The sequence below is a fragment of the Saimiri boliviensis genome, chromosome 3 (genome assembly GCF_048565385.1).
Source record: "Saimiri boliviensis isolate mSaiBol1 chromosome 3, mSaiBol1.pri, whole genome shotgun sequence".
Taxonomy (NCBI): Eukaryota; Metazoa; Chordata; class Mammalia; order Primates; family Cebidae; genus Saimiri; species Saimiri boliviensis.
The window spans coordinates 109,746,488-109,755,461 of NC_133451.1; positions in this window are offsets into that span (position 1 = coordinate 109,746,488).

Below are 8,974 nucleotides of genomic sequence, written 5' to 3' on the forward strand. Positions count from 1 at the left end.
GTCACTTTCTCATTTCTTCTCTGCCATGACTCAAAAACTTCTCTGTTCAGAAATCTTACTCAATATCCAATATAATCTTCATTGTCGGAAACCTCATATCCTATTTTGCAGAGATATTTGAGGCCAGCAGATTTAAACTTGCTTTAATACCTACCTTTATAAACAAATGTATTTTTTTTCCTACATTCATCCTCCTCTCCTTTTTTTCCAGGCTCAAAGAGAAAAAGGCCCCATTCAGAGTTTAAGGTTATTCTTTCTGTGATTTCCATCTGAAATATACTTTTTTAGATCCATTCTTCATTGAGAAACTACAATTTGTGCTTCCAAGCCCTGCTTACATTTCCTTTTGTGAAATATTCTCTGACACAAGCATTTTCTGCATGCTCGCCAAACACTGTAATTTTTCTATAATACTCAGGCTGTACCTATACACACATTTATCCTACTTATCACTGCATGGTTATGACGTGGGTGGCACACATGGTTGAATGTTAGAAGAAAAAAGTATCCCAACCCCCTTTGCCACATACTATGATTCTATAAGACTGAGCCAGGACTTAGAAACTGGTGATTCATAAATATTGTCATGTAATTATAATGATCATCCTAGATTGGAAACCACTAAATAGTAGAAGGAACATTGGCCTGAGGTCTGAGAGAAGCAACTTTATTTTCAGCTCTGAAACTTAATAGAAGAATGGTTTTCCACAAACTTCTCAAATTACCTGACCCCCAGCAATAAATCTTACCTCTGTTTTCAACGTACGTTGGGATTTCTACCAGATCTTCCCATCTCTATTAGTAGCCCCAGCCATCATGATCTCTCTCATCTGGCTTATTGCAACCCACTGACTGATCTCTGATTCACTTGTCTTCCTCTATTATATTTTTTCCATCCAAAACCGAGAGACGAGAGACTCCTTTATGGAAAAGTAATATAATGCCACTTCTCTCCTTTAAAAATCGTCCAGGGGCTTCCTTTGACATGCAGAATATAATCCAAATTCTTCACATTAGCGTATGTGACTGTATAACTTGCTGTTACAAATTTCCCTTTTCCAATTGCTGTTATTACTTTGATTTCTTCTTCTACTTTGTTTTCACTTGTTTATATCAATGCAGCCATGCTGGGATCTTTCATGTTCCTTAGCTACACTAGACAAGCTCAGACCTCAGGGTCCTTGGATTTAATATTGTTTCTGTGTAAACTGTTTCCTTGTAGATATTCACATGACTCGCTTCTTCCCTTCATTCGGATTTCTTATCAAAATCACCTCCTCTGAGAAGTTTTCCTGGCAAAACAGTATGCACACATTATACTCACTCTTACTCAAATCACTTATTCATTTTTTTATAATTCGTTTTTGTCAATTTCCCTGACAAAACAGAAAAACATGATGTAAATTCAAGAGAGCAAGACTTTATGGGCAACGGATGCAGGAATGGTTCTCATTGATGGATGAGGAAATATTGGGGAGAGATAGCAAGTTATTATATACCATCTTGACCAATAAGGTCACTCACGGTGGTACTAAGAACTTAGCATACAAAGCCCAGAAATATGATTTGATTTTTAGCACCTGTGGAGGCCATCAAGCCAGGAAAAGTGATGCAGTCTTCCCAGTAAGGAGACTGCAATGTTTGTTCTTCCCCAATTTTATTTGCAAAATGTTCAATCACAGAGTTTTACTTCTATGAGAACAACTCTTACTGGCACTAAAGCAAACAAAACTTTTTCTTTTTCTGTTTATTTATTTATTTTTTTGAGATGGAGTCTCGCTCTGCTGCCCATGATGCAATCTTGACTCACTGCAACCTCTGCCTCCCAGGTTCAAGCAATTCTCGTGCCTCAGCCTCCCATGGAGCTGGGATTAGAGGTGCCCACCACTACACCTGGCTAACTTAAAACTTTTTTCTATATTTAACTTTTTCTATGTAGTCTGGTTTCTATAATAACAAGCACTGTAATTAGGGCAAAATTTGTTTCATGTGAACTGGCCATAGTTAACTGGTAATATTATGGTGAAAAGCTGTATCATATTTTTTCAATTCCATTTCTAGTCTCTAAAACCATTTCTTCCTCACACAATGTGTTTTCAAGACAGAAGTTAAGTGTTTTTGAGTCTGATTCCAGTAAGTCTAAAATAACATACCAATTATTTTAACTAAAGAAAAAGGCCATGGGTCATTTTCCTCATTAGATTATGTCAGTTATGGTATTGGTGAATATCTATTATATTTTCTCCGAAATAAAAATGGGCTCTAGATAATTTTTAGTGTTGAATGGAGAAATGTTGTCTTGAAGGCTTGTTATTAGTTTCCCTTTGTAAAATGTCTCTCAGTTAATTAGAATTGTATCCGTTTATAAATATTTCATTGGAACTTTATTAAATAAACTTTAAGCCTTGTCACAGAGGTGAATGGTGATTGTCTTATTTAAGCCTGCATTTTTGTCTGCAACACTGCCTTTGTCTGGTGACATAATTTTGTATGAGCTTAATGAAAGTGAGTTTGGCTTATTCTATTGTCCCTCTGTTGCATTGTCATGACAATGGTTCATGCAGAACTATATTCTCTTTTATTTCACTTCTTACCACTGTATTATCTGTTCTACCTTTAAATATACTTCTCCATTAATTTACACAGTAATTCATTGTGCATTGGTGTATGCCACTGAAAAGCTAAAAGCATTTAAAAATGTGATTACTGTATATTCATTGGTCATTCATTTGCTTTCAATATGGAAGATTTAGGTGAGGTTCATAAGAACTGGGAGACTTATCAGCTGTTCCAAAACAAGGATATAATAAGTGTGCCAAGAGATGTTACCTCATGGAAATAAACCCATGAATGTTTGATGTCCCCTCCAGTTCACTCCTATACCATAGTACATATCATAATGCATATTTTTTAAGATTTTTATTAAAGTGAGCATTTTTCTGTCCATTCAGAATATCATATTCAGCATAGTGATTATAGGAAAATCACTTGGAGAAAGCCAATGACTTTGGATTCTTTCTTGCCCTGACTAAAACTGACATTAATAGGACCTTATTAAAGGTCCTAGGTCCTATTAAAGTCAGTTTAACTCAAAGAGTCTCATCAGTAAGTACTTTTTTTTTTTTTAAACAGGGAATTGCTCTGTCACTCAAGCTGAAGTGCAGTGGCACAATCTGGTCTCACTGCAACCTCCACATCCAGGGATCAAAGCATCCTTTCACCTTAGCCTCCCAGTTGCTGGGACTACAGGCATACACTACACACCTGGCTAATTTGTGTATTTTTAGTAGAGAAAGCGTTTTGCCATGTTGTCCATGGCAGTCTTGAACTCCTGAGCTCAAGCAATCCACCCCCCTTGGCTTCCCAAAGTGCTGGGATTACAGGTGTGAGCCACCATGCCTGGCCAGTATTCTTTTTTTGTGTGTGGGAGGGAGGCATCAGTTCTCTGATAAAAGCAGATATTGAGAGTTTGAACATTTTTTAATTTAAAGTAAATTTTTATATAAGATCACTGTTTGTTAGTAACTTTATTACTCCTTGGATGCTATAGATAAAAAATTTAAAGACTATTAAGATACAACTCTATATACAGCGTATGCCTCATTAAGATGATTTGCTCAATGACAGCCCACCTATACAACAATGATCCCATAAGATCATAATACTATATGTTTTCTGCACCTTTGCTAGGTTTAGATATGTAAGTGCTTACCACTGTGTTACAGTTGCCTACAGGATTCAGTAGAGTTCGTCCTGTACAGGCTTGTCACCTAGAAGCAATAAGCTATACCATGTAGCCTAGGTGTGTAGTAGGCTATACCATCTGGGTGTGTAAGTACATTCCATGATGTTCCCACAATGACAAAATCTCCTAACAATGCATTTTTCAGAATATGTCCCCATCATGGAGAGACACATGACTATACTGCCTTTTGTTTGTACCATTGTGTTCTTCAAAGAAAAATATGTCATGCACATTACACACAACTTTAAACTCTTATTTGCACTCCCGTTAGCAATTAAGAATGCAGGAATGTACAGTGAATGCACTAACTGTGCCTTGACCATTTGCTGACCTGATACATGAATTAATATATTTGATCTCACTTGAGGAAATTGAGTTTGGAAAATAAAATGTGCATTTAAAGTAAGTAAAACTATATTAAATGTCTCTTCCTAGTTTAAAATAATTTTTCAATAAAACAGGATCCCTTAAAATATTTCTCATTAAACATTGAGCTTCTTTTCTTCTATTAGAAATTACCTATCAAAATAGTAGCTCTCTCTTGATTAAAGGTGGATTGGTGTAATAATACGCTATTAGGTCTATACCCTTTCTAGTTTTTTTTTTTTTTTCCTAATTTATAGAATAATCATGACTATGATATCAGGAACAAAAATGTCCTCAAGAACAGGGCCCTAGTTGGGAGAAAGCTTGACACTTCCCATTTCCATTTTAGGAGTTAAAAAAAATCTACATGTTAAGTTACTTTTATAGTTTAAAAGTTTAATTTTGTTTAAAATATCACGAAGTATGAAATATGAAGTGAATATTGTTAAAAGGTCATGCAAATTAGAATCATGCTTACTCAATTTGAATCAACCAAAGTATATTTAAGCAATTTTTTCAGAGAATTACTGGGATTATTAATATTTAGTAACCTAAATCATCTTTATAAAGTGATAATAAAACAGATTATCCTAAGATAATTGTTTTTGTTTTGGCTGCACCAAAAGAAACTAAAATGCACTGTGGCAGGAAGGACTGGTGTCATTTATAGTGACATTGCAAGTAATTTGGGAGTGACAGATGCTTGACTCTGCTAAATCTGTGCTAAGATTAGCACCATTTACCTGCTCTTTGTGTGTTATATTAAATACTCAATGAAATATGTTTTATGAAAGTAATTCTGTGTTTTTCAAATTTCATGAGCCTTTTAATAAAGCTGTTAAATTAACAGCTTTATGAGATTAGAGATTATAATTGATATACAAAGAACTGCACATAATCAGTATGTACAATTTGATAAGTTTGGACATACACAAACACTCATCATATCATCACCACAATCGAGGTAATCAACATATCCTGAACATTTTAATAGGACTATAGAGACTTCTCTGCCTTTTAAAAGCCCTAGTAGGCGCAGTGAAACAAAATCTCTTTAATTTTCAACATTCCTCTAATATATTGGCTGTTTCCAACTAGGATTTACCAAGCAATACCATTTTGTGTTGAATTACCATGAATTTAAAAAAAATGCTGAATAAAGTATGTTAGAATTTTATTGCCAGTCGAGATTTTTGTATGCGATCTGAATTTTTAGACCAGTGGTTCTAAATTTGATGAGGGAGCGGGGCAGTTGTACTGTGTGGGAGACACTTGGCAATGTCTGGCAATATTTTAGTTGTCACAATTGGGAACTGGTGCCAGAATCTAGCATGTAAAGGCCAGGGGTGCTGCCATGTGCCCTACAAGGCACAGGGCAGTCTTGAATGATCTGGCTCACAATGTCAACAGTGCTGAGGTGCAGAAACACTGATTTACATTAATCATTGTACTTAAAAGTAAAGAGTGAGCAAAATGTGCTGTCTGCCTTGTGAAATTTGGAGAAAATAAAAACAAAGCTCTATCCAACCATTCTACATTTCTGACATCTGTGTTACATATGATTGGAGATTCTCTTTCTTCTGAATACCCATTGTGTGCTTCATTGACTGCTAGGATAAGAGCTGCTTGTTCCTATAGTAATTGTCACAGGATAGCTGCCAGATGGTAATACTGAGAAGGACAACATGAAAAAAAATCTGTAAGTTTTGTTTTTTTTTTTTTCTGATTTTATTCTGTCTTCATAGGGTAAGTTGATCTAATGTTTGAAATTTCTTCCATCCTACTTTAAGCAGAAGAAATGATAATTCCTTCATGCAAATGGCACCTAAATGGTGAACAGACATGACATATGATATTCTTTTAATACATCTACTTATTATTTGTCCCTATGGTTTATTTAATATTATTCAAAGAGGGAAGTTTTGTTTGGTTTTGTTTTTTTTTTTGTCACTAAAAGATAATCTGGGTGGGTTTATGACTCTTCAGTTCACTTTTGGAGAGTGCTGTGATAACTTTAAGTCAGAAATGCTATTAGAATGTCCGGGCTTTATTATATGTATAGCTATGCATTTGATTTAAATCTTCATGTAAGACCGGCTACAGGCAGGTTGTTGCCTGGAAATAGGCAGGACCAGCTTCTCTCTTTTTCATTTGACTTTTCCAAAGCCTCTCAAATTGAAATACAGAGAGGGGCATGGTGCAGCGGGTAGGCTTCTACACAGAGTTGCTGCTAGAGAATGATTGTGAGTTTGCTAGGTCTGGTGGATTGTTACCATGGACTTTTTCTAGTTACTTGTCTAGTTTAAGGTTTCATGGTGTCACTGAGGCACCTCTGCTTGGACTCTCTGCTATCACATGGGTTATAGGCACCCTTCCCTGATACTACTCCCTGTATACCCCTGGTTTTTCAGGAGTCCCCTTCATGGAAACTCTTTCAGTTTCACTGCATACACAGATGATACTCATGAGCAAGACTCACATTGACTCCAGGCTGTCACTTTCCTGCATGACAAAATATCTAATCTATAAGAAACATTCACCTATCATTTATTTTGACAGATTCTAGCAGTGAATTTCCTACCAAAGAACTTTAGTAAAATTTCTTTCTTCTTAGGCTCACCTTTCAAGCCCATGAAATGCAGATCAAGGTGACCTTTGTAAGTCACCTTGTGAGAACTTTGTGAGTCATCTCTGTCTTTAGGGTTAAGGAATTAGCAGCTTTCCGGTCATTCACATTTGGAGAGAATGTTGGGACTCAGCATAGCAACAATACTCTAAAGTAAATCCCTCAATCTTCATTCTCTCAAGCTTACTGATATGCCCAGCTACCTTCAAAATGTGCACCTCTGTAGGCTCAGAATTTACTTGGCTAACTGACATTTATTGTCAATTGGGGCCTGAGTCTAAATATCTTAAGATACCATTTGTGATTACTAGAAGAATTCATATCACAATTTTCTCATGAATCAAAATTTTACAATATTTGAAAAGATGAAAGAATGAAACCATATTGATACCATTGTCCTCATGCAACATTCTAATGATTAAAAACTATAAAGAATATATGAGAAACTCTGAAACTATGAGAAACTTACTCATATCTTAGGCTATGTTTGTGCCCAGATAATGACAATGTGGTATCACAGATGAAATAAAGCAGAAATTGTGTTGTAATTTCCAGTGAGTATTTTATGCACAAATATATATATATATGTATAAATAATACATATATATGTAATTTCCAGTATTTTATGCATATATATGTATATATGTATCATATATACATATATATACACACATAATATATACATACATATGCATATATACACATATAATACATATATACATATATGTGCATAAAATACTGGAAATCACAAATGCATATATATGTATATATGTGTATACATATATGCATATACATACACATGAGTATGTGCACAAAATACTCATATGCACATATACATATATGTGCATAAATATATGTGTGCATACATATATGTGTATGTATATGAGTGTGTATATGTAGTGTTTTTCTTTGTTAAATGGCTTATAATAGTGCAATTTTCAATTCTGGTGTGAAATATTAAGTAACTAATGGCAGTTATTATTCTGAAAAAAGAAATCTAAGAAAGTTATTTTAAACAATAATATTTTGGCAATGCAAAGCTATCTAGCAATATTGCTCAGACAATACAAAGCTAGTTTTATTCATATTTATCCTGCTGATCTGGAAGATAAAATTGATCCTTCCCTCCAAGATCTGCACTAGTTGGAATGAGACATTGTGTTTGTAGGACCTATGATCTTCTTTACAGAGAAAAGCAATTCATAAAGTTAGAAAAGGGCACCACATAAAATTCAACTCACATTTTATAGAAATAGTGTGAGGACTGCTCAGAGTGATGAGAAAGACTAAATAATACCAACAATAAAACCAAAAACAGCAAGAAAAAAAACCCCTATTCTTCATAGTTTATTCTTGAGAATATGACATGGAGAATGTATAAGAAAATATAATATATCTTAAGGGAGAATGTTGTTTATGTATTTTTTCCAAAGGGCCATGTTCTTAACTTTTTCCTGCACTGCATTTGTATATTGTTAATATCTTTTTTAAACTTGAATTTGTCTTAATTCTAGTCTACTTTGCATTAAGTGCTCTGGGTCAAGGCATGCAAATATGCTATTGTGATCTTGTATTTTGATTTTGTCTTTTTTTTTAATTCCATATAACACAGATGGTTATGATTATGAGAAAATGTTTTAGATTTGCCTGTATGTTCAACAATTTTATTTTTGTTGTTCACCCTTCTTCCATCTCAGCTTCTTTAGATGATCATTTTCCTTTATTCTGAAGTATGTTTTTCTAGGTTTCTTCAGTGAAATTGTATTTGACGTGTTGATAAATTAATTTTTATTTTTTTGAAAGTGTATTCATAATCCTTTAGTCTTGAATACTTGCTTTGACGGATTAAAAACATTACTTGATCCTAATTTGCACACATCAGGAGCTTAATTTGGAGGCTTTCTTGTGGAGAAAATTTGTCTCCTGCTTCATCTGAAGACCATGAATTCCTAATAATGTGGTATCACTGTGGCTTCCTTTGAGAGGCCTATTTAGTGTGAGAACCTGGGAGACAACTCTCTACCAGGGATATAAACAACATTATTAGTGGCATCTTCCATTTTAGGAAGATAATTACAATAAAAGAATATATTCAAGTTTCATTTGATGTGGGATTTGAGGGTGTACCTAAAGGTATTCATGGCATACTGTGAAAAATTTTCTAAATTGTAAGTAAATATAAAAACAATAATGTTAGCATACTAAAAATAAATCTAATAATTGTATTAAAGTTTTTA